The following is a 13,483-nucleotide window of genomic DNA, read 5'->3' on the forward strand; positions in this document are numbered from 1 at the left end:
TTTCAGATATGGCATAGTTAGAAAATCTTCATCCAGGCTTCTTCCCTGTGCTCTTCATTGCCAGCATAGGCCACATGGTCCCACATTCAGACTGCTATAGTTTACATGGCCCTACAGTCATCTACTGCCATATCTAATGTCCTATAGTGCACCTGCTTATTTATTTGGTGCTTCCTTTGTCCACAGGGTAAGGTACATCAAAGGTCACTATATATATATATATATATATATATATATATATATATATATATATATATATATATATATATATGCACTCCTGCTGCATGATTGGTTCCACAATTAGAGCTTTAGTCTTTGAGACTTTGTGAGCAGGGAAGAGGAAGAAAGAGAGGTCCTAAGAGCAGTAGGAATGGGAACATGAAGGAATGAGAATGTTCTAATTTGTTTTCTAGCATTAGAGAATGTTGCATTCTTGCATTCCTGATGCCTCTCATTCCTATGGTTCTTAGGTGCTCCTTCCTCTTTCCGTTGCTCGTGTTATTGATTTGGTGATATATTCCAATGCATGTATTTAGATTAGGAGCCTGATGGCGATCCAGCAAAAGGAAGAAAAGAGTGCGTAAGAGCAATGGGAATGAGAACATGAAGGAAAGACCAGCTCACTGCTGGTTTCCTCTTGGGAAGGTGGAAACTTGGGTGCGGTGTTTCCTGATGCCTCTCGTTCCCATTGGTCTTTGCAGAAAAACAGAGAGACGAATACACAAATTTGGACAATGAGGTCTTTTTTCTAGAAAAGGATTTGGACAATGAGGTCTTGAAGTTGAGATGGGATGGGAAAAAGTTAGCACAAAGAGCTTCAGAGTAGTGAGTGTGGGGACAAGGTGTGCCTAGATCCAGATAGTTTAAGATAATAACTTTGTTAATTGGAGTGGCTTCAATTCAAATTCTTTGTCACGTTTTGTCCATGCATAAGCTAAGATGATGTCTTAGCTAGCAGTTCACTTGTTTAGTCTAAGTGTTTCTTTGATTCATGCACAATTTCTAGATTCCACTAGCACAACGCTGCAACTGGTCAACCTGTTGTATTAGATTATGCATCACCGAACTTGGAGTAGGGACACAACAATATAATACAACATGAAAATCTATTATATGGATATAAGTGCCGCAGGTGTTGGGATTTGTGGCACTGTGCCCCATCGGTCCATCCGGCATCTAGGCTTCAGGACCTTGCATTGCTCACTGCACCTTGGTGGAAACTTTGGTTCAAGCTAGACCGTGATGATCTCTTTGATTGGTACCTGATGGTTGATATGATGTGCATGCTGAGAAGTGCGCTGGAGCCTGGGGCAAATTGACAAACACAGCTACATAAACAATGGTTTTGATTGGTTGTGAAATGCCAGTTTAATTTCTTTCTGTGTAATGTTTAACTTCAAGGAGCCTGTGAGCATTAGTAAATTTTGTTTTCCTGTCTAGAGTAGCCTTGATGACCTGCGTGTCATGAGTGCTTCGGCAAGCTTGGCTTGCTCAAACTATGGCGCGCCTGTTGGTCTTGAATGACCGGGGCTTCCCCTGGAACTCAAATCTCTCTACTTGCATGGCCAGGAGAAGTCAATGGTGTCGGTCTTCTAGGTCAAAGAATGGGTGTATCTTCGTAGCTTATTTATTTGTTTGTATGGTTTCACCGTTTGTGAAATAGGAAATAGTCTCCGCCTTTTGTAGATGAACTTCACTGTTTTTTGATGTTTATGGAGCGTACTAATTGGACTGAAAAAAAACTGATGTGTGTTTGCTAATACCAAGTTTGAACCTTTCATTCCTTTGTTGAAATTTTGAGCAATTCTTGTTCGTATGTTACATAACCAGCAATCCCCCTTTTAAAAAGCAGAAAAAATAAGAGGCATTCTAATAATTGGGTACGGCAACTTTTAAGTTATTAACATTTTCTGCATGGACGATCTGTCGGCTTCTTTCAAGTGCTTTTCCTTAACATTGTAGGTGCCAAGGGCACACAATCATTGACTGATATAGGTCGCATGGTCCCACTGTTATAATCCAACGTCCTATTTTTTCACCGCATTTGATGGCATCCATCCTTCACAGCTGATGTCTATATATACAAACTCTTCGGACATAGAGGGTTGCAGGGTAATAACTCTCGCCATGAGTATTTGTGAGCACTGAGCAAGGATGAGGAAGAAAGAGAGGTCTTAAGAGCGGTAGGAGTAGGAATAAGAACAAACTCGTATTGAAGTGAGGAGTCCCTGATGGCAAGCTAGGAAAAGGAAGACTGTATTAGAGAGGTGGGAATGAGAACATCTGAGGAAAGACTAGCTCGCTGGTTTCCTCCTGTGCGAATGTGGAAATTCGGTGCGATGCTTTTCCTCATGCCTCTCATTCCTATTGTTCCCATGCACTCCTTCCTTTTCCTTTTAGCTTGCGTGGTTATCTTAGCAGAGAAAACTATAGAGAGATACATACAGGCATATACAAGCATTATATTCGAGAGCATCTCATTCCAAAACGTGTTGGCCATGGAAATTTTGTGAAAATTACGTTAGGTAATTGATCTAATGATTATAAATATGTATCATCCAAAAGTTCAACCTCAAATACAGTTTATTTTAGGAAGCAAAAATGCCTTTCGAAAAGGCAAATGCTGATGAACAGTAACTTTTCTATTTTTTCTCCGTTGCGACTTTCTTTGGCAGAGTTTGGTACTCCAACCCCCGTCCCTTCAAGTACATAGAGTTTTTCTTTTTGCGGTACAAGTACATAGAGTTTAGGGCTGATTTTTTTTGTGACGTTTTAATTACAACGTATTTAGACCACTGTTGTGCAATTTTTTTCAGTGTTTTTTCATGATCATTGTCACCATTTGGAATTAGAGTAAATTCCATCGATGCCACTAGAAATTATACGCATCCTCTTAATACCATCTAAATTCTTCATTTCCCTTCACTACCACTATTTGGAATTTATGCTTCCTTCAACCATTTCCGTTACAATCCGTTAAGCTGCGCTCACTTGCTATATGGCCCACTCACGTTTTCGCCGTCAAAGGGCTAAGAGCTTGGCTCTGCTCTCCACCTGGTCCGGTGGTTCCTGTTCCTGCTGCTACTCAACATTGGCTCGTCGATCTCTCCGTCCTCGTGCTTCAACCTCTGTGTAGGCGTGAGGCGTCGGCCGCGCTCGCCGCCAATATCTCCGGACGAGCAGGTACAAGGTGAGCCACGGTAAGTGGCGCCACCGCCGTAAATTGTGGCGTGCCGTGGAGCAGAGCGTTGGTCACAGGGATGGGTTCTCGATCGCCTGCACTTGTCACAGGGACGGGTTCTCGATCGCCTGCACAATGCTTGAGCTCGACTAAATGCTTGCCTACGTGATTTGTTCCTTCTTGTCGCGAAGATGTGAGAGGCTAGCACGATGTCAGAACTCAGAATGCCAGACCATTAACAAGGAAGTTATCTAATCAAACAATAAAACCAGACCTTGAATAATCCCTTAGGCCAGTCTCAATGGAAGTTTCATACAGAGTTTGACGACATTAAATATCATCAAGTTTGTTGACATGGCAAGGAGAGAGAATGATTGAGTTTTATGGGATGTGAGAAGAGTTTCATCATCATGAAACTCATCTGGCACTCAGTCTAGATAACTGTGCTCATAAAACCCCCACTGAGACTGGCCTTATATGGTGCCGCTCTCGCTGAAGCTGGAGCCACCGTTGTTGAAGTCATGACCCCCGCTGCCGGCAACGCGACCCTAGCCGGCACCGGAAGCGAGCGCTCGCTTCTGCATGGCCCCGCTAGCCGCCTCGCCGCGGCGCTCCCTATGGGTCGTCCTAGGCATGCGTGCCTGCCATGCCTATGCTGCGCCCTTGACCATGTAACCGTTGACGGTAAAAGATGTGGGCCCATGCAGTCATTAAAATATAATTTAAGCCGATGGTAACGAAGGGATGTTATAATTTTAAGGAATTTACCCCCTGAACTTGTCAAGAGTCTGGATTACCCCTGAACTACAATACCGGAAATTCAGGGTCCCTCAGCTACTAAAACCGGATAAATTGTCCCCCTGGCTAGTTTTTAGAGTGGTTTCGCTGACGTGGTGGTGGACCCCACATGTCTCCTCTCTTCTCTTCTACTCTGGATGCCGCTGCCACCTCTCCGCCGTTGTACGCATCTCCCGCCGCCGCGCCTCACTCCCTTTCTCCGCCATTCTCTCTCCCTCCGCTCATGCTCCCCCATCGGCCGCTGCGCTCTGATCCTCCTGCCTCCTCCACCCGCCGCGCTGGCCGCCGCCGCGCTGGAGCTCGGGCCTCCCTGCTGTAGTCCGCCTCCCCCTGGAGCTCGGGCCTCGGTGGCCGTGACAGCGCCCTCCACTCGGTCTCGGTTTGGCGGCGGGCCAGGACGGTAGAGGCGCGCGGCCCCCAGGTCCGTGGAGCTGCACCACGGCCAGGCCAGCGGAGGCCCATCGGCGCGGTGGGGAGCAGCCGAGAGAAGGAGAAGGCGCAGCCCGGTGGGCTGCGGCACTACGGCGTGGAGGTGCGGGGCGGAGGCACGACACGCGGCGGACTACGGCGGGACAGAGCAGGGGCGCATCGTCGTGCTCCACTGCTCCCTCCGCTAGCGAGCCGCACAACAACACCGCACCGTCCCATGCTTCTCTCCGGCCATGTCTTCCCCTGCTCCTCTCCGACGACCATCATGTGGCAGCGGCAGCCGACGTGGTGAAGGGGCGGCGAAGGGAGGCGGCGGCGGAGGAAGGGAGTAAGTGGTGGCTAACTAGAGCAGGAGAGAGGAGAGGAGAGAGGAAAGAGGGAGCACTGACATGTGGGGCCCACCGCCACATCAGCGCCACATCAGCGAAACCACCCTGTAAACCAGCCAGGGGGTAATTTGCCCGGTTTCAGTAGTTGAGGGACCCTGAATTCCTGTTATTGTAGTTCAGGGGGTAATCCAGACTCCATGACAAATTCAGGGGTAAAATGGACTTATTCCTAATTTTAATGACATATAAGGGACCGGTATTGATTCTAATAATGGCATATAAAGATTTTTCTCCATTTTAATTGGTATTCAAGGAATCCATATAATTTCCAGTGGCACTGAAGGGAATTTACTATGAATTATAGGATCATGGGAATGCATGAAGAGATGAGAGCAATAGATATATTTCTCTCACATTCGAGAGCTCACATGCATTGGATTGGACAACATCTTCAAGCTGAGACAGGAAGAGTCAGTAAAAAGAGCTTGCAAAATGATGGTGTGCTAATTGGAATGATAGCAGAGACAGATCATTGGTCATGTGTAGGCCACGCATAAGGTTAAGACTATGGCTTTAATTAGTATAAGCATATATTTTTAGTCCATGCACAAGCGAGGACTCCACTAGCATAATGATGCAATTGCTAAACCTGTAGTGTATTTTCAAAACCTATTGTAAATAAACAATCTTGCAGTAATAGCACAATAGTTGAATAATATTATTTCATAAAACCTATTGTGATGGAGCGGGAGACCATCTTTCTGCTATAACTACGAATGACAGAGGAAATAAAGACCATTCAAAGATGGGACGCATGCACATGGCAACATTATTGTGCATATGTAGAAGCCAGACCATCTTTGCAGCACAAACACTAATTTTCCTGCTGAATTATTTCGAACAAACGAGCTGTTTCATACCCAGCTTGTCCATGCACAGGGCACCACAACCAAATGGACAAATGCCACCTAGGTATATAGCAAGAAACAAGCATGACAATGACATAATTCAAATTTCTGTGCAGGCAAATTACTGTGCAGTTTCAAAAGAACCCCTCTCCAAAGGAAATGATGATGGATCATCCCTAGTTCCCTACCAAGTTCAGAGATGCAGAAGACACTGCACAGCGACCAGATGGACAGACTCTCCAGGTAATTAGCAGGAATGAACATGGAAATCAAAATATATCTCGGCAACCAATCTTTAACAGATGAATCCATAGCAACAACTGACACCTTGAAAAGATGGAAGCACAGCTATGTCCGATGCACGATGAACGGACATCTACGTTCTGAGTGTCTTCAGGTTGAATCTGTGCATGCATAATCAAGAAATGTCTATTTAGGCATTTTCCTAGTTCCAAGGGTGAATTATCGGTAGTTTAACAATTAGTAAAACAATCTTTTCTTTATGGAACAGTAAGCAGGAGACCTTCATTGTGTATTTTACTAACCGGAGTAAAAATAGATTATGTCTAGATTTGTTGTGTAGTGTTTGAAGCCTCCACTACTTGAACTTGGCTGAGAAAAATCTCATTTTTTTCTTACATTGTAGACAATCCATTTTCTTAAAGGAGATTGATTTAAAAAATCTGAACTTATGAATCCAAGTAAATGCACTTGAAGGCTTCTTTCATTTTCTACCCATTTCCTTTTTGTGAATTCACTGCTTAGCTCAATTGGCAGATATGCATGGCACAGTCAGAATATCTCCATCTAGGCCTCCTGCATGTGCTCTTCAATTTTCCATTGCCTGTACAGGTTAGAAGGTCCCACATTTATCAACTGCTTCAGTTTACACAGCCCCACACACTGGGATCTACTCTTTCCGTCCTTAAATGTAAGGCATTCTGGGATATAAAATTTGTCCTCAAATATAAGGTATTCTGAGTTGAGAGTGGACCCAGCTATTTTAATTGTGCATCGTTTTCGAGTCTTTCTCAATAGAAAGATGTACATGCAACCATATAGGGGGAGGTACATGTACGGAAGGTGCATGAGAAAGGGCATGCTAGTTTAATTAGCACATCTCCAATGTTTAATAATTAGGGGTAGGAGTCTTTTCTATACAAGCATATTTTGTCCTAAAAACTCTAGAATGCCTTACATTGCAGGACAGAGGGAGTACTGCTGTGCCAATGTCCTAGTCCTAGTGGAGCGCCATGCACTTCATTTGTCCATTAATTATCTACAAACTTTCAATACAGATAGCAAAAAAAGGTCTCTATATATATACCTGAGGAATGGTGTGTTCCACAGCAAGAACTTCTCAGCCCCAAAATTTGTGAGCATGGAAGTGGAAGAAAGAGATGCCCTAAGAGCATTAGGAGTGGGAACATGATGGAATGTTGTGCCCTAATTTATTCTCTAGCATCGGAGAGGGATATTTGGCTTAAAACATTCCTGATGCCTCCCATTCCTATTGTTCATAGGTCATCCTTCCTCTTCCTTTTGCTACCGGGATTAATTTGGTGATGAAGGTAACAAACCAGTGCATATATTCCTCAAAGAAAAATGTACATATTTAGATGAGGAAGTCCTATGGCATGTCAGAAAGAGGAAGAAAGAGATGGTATAAGAGCACTGGGAATGAGAATATCGAGGAAAGTCAAGCTTGATGATTACCTCCTAGCAATGGGGGCGTGGAAATTAAATTTGGTGTTTCCTGATGTCTCTCATTCCTACTGTTCTCAAGCCCTCCTTCCTCTTCCTTTTGGCTTGCACATTGTATTAGCTGAGAAAACTAGGACTTGCATATACACACGTAGGCAAGAACTTCAAGGTGAATTGAAAAGGAAGTTTAGATTAGCTAAGAGCAGTGAGCATAGGAACATGGAGGAAAGCATGAACCCTCTGTTCCATTGTTTTTAGAATTCAAGGTAGGAGGTACTATTTTGACTTTCCCGATGCAAGCCATGCCCACTGTTCTTAGGTATTCTTTTCTCTTCCTCTGAGCTCACAAATTACTCAAAAAAATGTATGATAAAAAATGTATGATAGATGTTCTTTTTTTTTACTCATCATATGTGTGTTTTGCTTTAGATTTTTTTGAGCAATGCCTAAATGGCACAATATGAGTTCCAAATATTTTGACTCATATAGGTCGCATGGTCCCACTATCACCCGCTCTTATAATCCAACATCCCTATTTTTTCACCAAATTTGATGCTTCCATACTTCGCAGCTGATGTCTACATATACAAACTCTTCAGACATAGAGGGTTCCAAGGTAATAGATCTCGCCGCCATGAGAATTTGTGAGCAGGGACGAGGAAGAAAGAGAGGTCCTAAGAGCGGTAGGAGTGGGAGGATGAAGGAATTTGTATGAGTCTGATTTCTCATCTAGCATTGGAAGTGGAGGATATTTGCATCGACGTGTTCCTGATGCTTCACATTCCTATGGTTATTAGGTGCTCCTTCCTCTTGCTTTCGCTAGCATCATTGATTCCTGTTGTTCTTATGCACTTCTTCCTTTTCCTTTTGGCTGGCATGGTTATCTTAGCAGAGACAACTAGAGGGATACATACATATACAAGCATTCGAGAGCACATCTAGTGCTCCTAGCCCTTAACTTGCTCTGACCACATATTCCAAAATGTGTTGAAAATGGCCATGAAAATTGTGTGAAATCATGTTAGGTAGTTGATCTAAAGATTAAATATGTATCATTCAAAAGTTCATCCTCAACTACAGTTTATTTTAGAAAGCAAAAATTCAAAAGTGAATGTGGAAATTAACAGTTCACGTTGTAATCCTTCTCTTAGCCATCCATACCGCAAGTGTATATCTATGTATCGTACTCAACCATAAGCAAACAAAGCCAAGATTACTATCTATGTGGTTGTTGCCGCATATGGAGATCATGATGTCGCACCAGGGTGATCTTTGGTTCTTTTGCCTTGCACTGGCTGTTGCTGGCAATCATATGCTGGTGGCAATATAGCAAGAAGTTGGGATGCGCCAAAGTTAAGACCCCTTGGTCCCGCCGCCGCCGCCGCACGTCATCGTCCAACAACTCCGTTAGCGTCGGCTTCACCGCAAGCTTAGCTTGGAGGGCACAACCATCAGAGTCCGACGTCGGTGGCGTGCAGTGTCACGGTGGCGGTGTCAGAGCTGCCGAGCAAGCAGTGCATCTGCGAGTAAATGCCACGGGCCCAAGGGCGATGAGCTCATTCTTGTCCGGTGGCATGAGCGCAACTTAGGCGGTCATGGTGGGGATGCGATGACGACTGAGGGAGGAATTGATTGGCATTGTGAGGGAAGAAAGAGATGCCGCAGATGGTTTCGACGCCATAACAATGCTGATAATTAAAACTAACAGCAATGGGACACAACGGGTGACAAATTTAAACCGATGGTAACAAATAGAAGGGATTAGTATATATAGATTCTAATGGTATATAAATCTTTTTCTCAATTTTTTGTGGTATGCAAGGAATCCATATAATTTCTAGTGGTATTCAAGGAAAGTACTCTTTGAATTTATAGGATCATGGGAACGCATGAAGAGATGAGAGCAATAGATATATTTCTCTCACATTTGAGAGCTCACAAGCATTGGATTGAACAACAAGATGTTCAAGTTGAGACAGGAAGAGTCAGTAAAAAGAGCTTCAGTGTAGTGGACATGGGGAGCATGGCATGCCTCAATCCTTGGATAGTTTATGGTGATGGTGTGCTAACAGGAATGATATCAGAGATAGATTCTTGCTCATGTTTAGTCCACGATTAAAGTTAACACTATCGCTTTAGTATAAGCAATATATTTTTAATCCATGCACGAGCGAAGATTCCACTAGCACAATGATGCAACTGCTAAACCTATTATATTTTACTATTTTGTACATGATTACATACCTCATTGTACATAAACAATCCTGCAGTAAGAGCACAATAATTGAATAATATTATTTCATGAAACTTTATTGTGATATAGCGGGAGACTATCTTTCTGCAATAACTACGAATGGCAGAGAAAATAAAAATCATTCAAAGATGGGACACATGCACATGACAACACTATTGTGCATCTGCAGAGGCCAGACCATCTGCAGCACAAACACTAATTGTCCTGCTAAATTATTTGGAAAAAACAAGCTGTTCACAAGTTTGTCCATGCACACGGCACAACAACCAGCTGCACACATGCCCCCAAGTAGATTAGCAAGAAACAAGCATGGCAGTGGCATAATTCGAATTTCTATGCAGTTTCAAAATGAACCCTGCCCCTCTCCAAATGAAATGATGATGTATGGTCCCTAGTTCCTTACCAAGTTCACAGATGCATAGGACACTGCATAGCGACCAAATGGTCAGAGATTCTCCAAGTAAATTAGCAGGAAATGAACATGGCAATTAGAATATATCTCGGTAGCCAATCTTTAACAAATGAAATGACAGTAATAGGCTAATAGCTGATGCCTCGAAAAGATGGAAGCACAACTATGTACAATGCATGACGAACCGACATCTATGTTCTGAGTGGCTTCAGGTTGAATATGGGCACGCATGATCAAGAAATGCCTATATTTTAGGATTTTTCTGGTTCCAAGGTCGAAATCCCGGTAGTTTAACAATTATTAAAACAATATTTTGTTTATTGAACAGTAAGCAGGGGACCTCCATTGTGGATTTTACTAACTGGAATAAAATCAGATTAATGTCTAGATTTTTTTTGTGTGTGCAGAGTTTGAACCCTCCACTATTTGAATTTGGCAATTTGGACATCTCATCGTATGTCTGAGAAAAATCTCAATTTTTCCTCACATTATAGGTGATCCATTTTCTTATATGAGATAGATTAAAAAAATCTGAAATGATGAATCCAAATAAATGCACTTGAAGCTTCTTTTTCTGCCCATTTCCTTTTTGTGAATTCACTGCTCAGCTGAATTGGCTGACATGAATGTTTCTGATCTCTACATATGGCACAACCAATTCTCCATTAGGTTACAAGGCCCCACATTATATTCATCAATTGCTGCAGTTTATTACACGGTCCCACACACTAGGATCTACTGTTGTGCCAATGTACTAGTCCTAGTGGTGCGCCATGCACTTTGTCCATTAATTGTCCACAAACTTTCAGTACATGCAGCAAAAGGTCTATCTATATATACCTGAGGCATGGTGTGTTCCACGGCAACAACTTCTGAGCCCCAAAATTTGTGAGCATGGAAGTGGAAGAAAAAGATGCCCTAAGAGCATTAGGAGTGGGAGCATGAAGGAATGTTGTGCCCTAATAATTTCTCCTCTAGCATTGGAGATGGATATTTGGCTTAAAGCATTCTTGATTCCTCCCATTCCTATTGTTCTTAGGTCCTCCTTCCTCTTCCTTTTGCTACTACAATTTATTTGGTGATGAAGGTATCAAACCAGTGCACATATTTCTCAAAAAAAAGTGCACATATTTAGATGAGGAGGTCCTATGGCATGTCACGAAGAGGAAGAAAGAGATGGTATAAGAGCAATGGAAATGAGAATATCTAGGAAAGCCAAGCTTAATGATTTCCTCCTAGCAATGGGGGTGTGGAAATTTAATTTGGTGTTTCCGGATGCCTCTCATTCCTACTGTTCTTAAGCCCTCCTTCCTCTTCCTTTTGGCTTGCTCATTGTGTTAGTGGAGAAAACTAGGGACATGCATATACACATTTAGGCAAGAACTTCAAGGTGAGACGGGAAGAGCAAGTTTAGATTAGCTAAAAGGAGTGGGCATAGGAACATGGAGGAAAGCCTTGGCCCTCTGTTCCATTGTTTTTAGCTTTGGAGGCAGGAGTTATTATTTTGACTTTCCCGACGCCTCCTATGCCTACTGTTCATGGTTATTATTTCCTCTTCCTCTGAGTTCACAAATTACTTGAAAAACGTATGATAGATGTTCATCTTTTTTGACTCATCATATGCTTGTTTTGCTTTAGATTTTTTTTAGCGATGCCCTAAATGTCACAATTTGAGTTCCAAATATTTTGCAATGTGCTTATCCATTCAAATGTTCTTGGCTCACCTTGCTTTCTGTTTTAGATTCTACTAGATTAGCACAACTGCAAACTAACATAACTAAAATTGTTCATTGTTTTAACTTCTGAAGAACAAACAACATCGTGCCTAGATGTATTTGCTGGATAGCATATTTTAAATAAAAGTATTTGAATTTAAAACAAAAAGGGACACAAAAGTTTTAGTTGTAACACAGTACCACAGATTCGTCACTGTTCTTTTAGGCTAAGCCTATGCTCAAATCAAATATATAACAAACGAAATGCAGACATGGAGTTGGAACTAGAAAGTAGAACGAGAACGAAGATGGAATACAACATGAACACTGCACTCAGCGCACAAGGGATAGCATTTTTTATGGTAAGATCATTCAAAGCAATACAAATGACGAACAGATGAAAACATGCGTGAGCCAATATGGTAAATCTGCAAAGTTCCACAAGAACAATGATGAAAATAGTTTTTTTATATAATTTTAACATTTTATATCACTAGAATTGCATGCAAAAGTGCTTTTTTAAATTTGAAGTCATGTAGTTTTGCTTGTCTTCTTAAAAATCACCATTTAGTTTTTCGAGAATATGCATGTGAGCTGCATATCTTTGTATTATATAAAAATGAATTGTAAAGTTTATCACAATGCAAACAGCTGTAGCACTTGATGATGATGATAATATTTCATTCATTCTTATGCTAAGGGTTCCAACAACCAGACAGGTACAGAGGAGAGCTCAACTAATCATGTTCTAGCTGAACGACAAGCTTGATCCTGAAAGGAGCTAGCATCGAGGATGCTAAGTGCTTTGGCACCAGCTTGACACCAAAGTTCTGCCTCCTCTTCAATTTGATTGAGCAGCTGCATTGGTATTGATTCTTCTTGTTAGATATGCGGGCGTTCCGTTCTTTCCATCCGAGCCAGGTGGAACAAGGAATCGAGCCCCTATCGGTATTTCTTAACGTCCACGGACAAATCCGCAAGCGCGAATATACTGTTGTAGCATTTCTCCTAGATGTATTCAAGATATCATTATTTATATTTTCACAATGGATGGTAGAGGTGTAAGTTTACTAGGTATATATTTAGGACAATATGCTTAAGCTATGGAACACATTTCATGCAGAGGTAAGTTCTAATAGAATATTGAGGGTACTATGACACATACAAGCGAATCTCAAAAATAAAAAATAACAAATAAGCTGAAGATCAGCGGGAGCAAGACATACAAATGGTGTCCTCACGTTATGTATTCAAGTTAGTAAAGGTTACACAACACATGATAGGATTTACATTTAAGCATTCAACATTACGGGGAGACTACCCCTGATCTGCCAGCAACCTAAGATAGCACTTTAGACTCTTACACCACATCCGAGCGTGGGGGACTACGAGGGACAGGCAGTGTTGTCACCACCTGGTGCCTACCCCGTCAAACCATGGGATTCAGTCATACTCGAGGGTAATCATCGCACCCGGGGCACCACACCTGTGCACTTGATTACTACTCTAGACCCTCCAGTATAAGGATGGCAATAGGGCGGGTTAGGATTGAGTGGAGTGTCTGGGCACTCAAAACTGAAAACTTAAAACCAGAATCCACCCCGAACATCGATTCGGGTGATAATCCATCCCAAAGCTGAAACCCACGGATCCCCGAAACCCAATTCGATACTCGAAACCTGCTGAAGCGCCTCGACCCAAAGATCATGGCTAAACCATGTATTAATTACCGAATTAAGTCTCCGACACAATA

The 13,483-nt window shown here is 42.4% G+C and overlaps 1 long non-coding RNA gene across 1 annotated transcript; it reads left to right on the forward strand.

Annotated features, from left to right (window-relative positions):
• Positions 1 to 5,765: 5,765 nt before the first annotated feature.
• Positions 5,766 to 7,001, forward strand: LOC120651955. The gene is made up of 2 exons (XR_005666395.1): positions 5,766 to 5,888; positions 6,851 to 7,001. It is a non-coding gene; the product is annotated as an uncharacterized LOC120651955 (long non-coding RNA).
• The last annotated feature ends 6,482 nt before the right edge of the window (positions 7,002 to 13,483 follow it).

Source organism: Panicum virgatum, chromosome 1K (genome assembly GCF_016808335.1).
Source record: "Panicum virgatum strain AP13 chromosome 1K, P.virgatum_v5, whole genome shotgun sequence".
Classification (NCBI taxonomy): Eukaryota; Viridiplantae; Streptophyta; class Magnoliopsida; order Poales; family Poaceae; genus Panicum; species Panicum virgatum.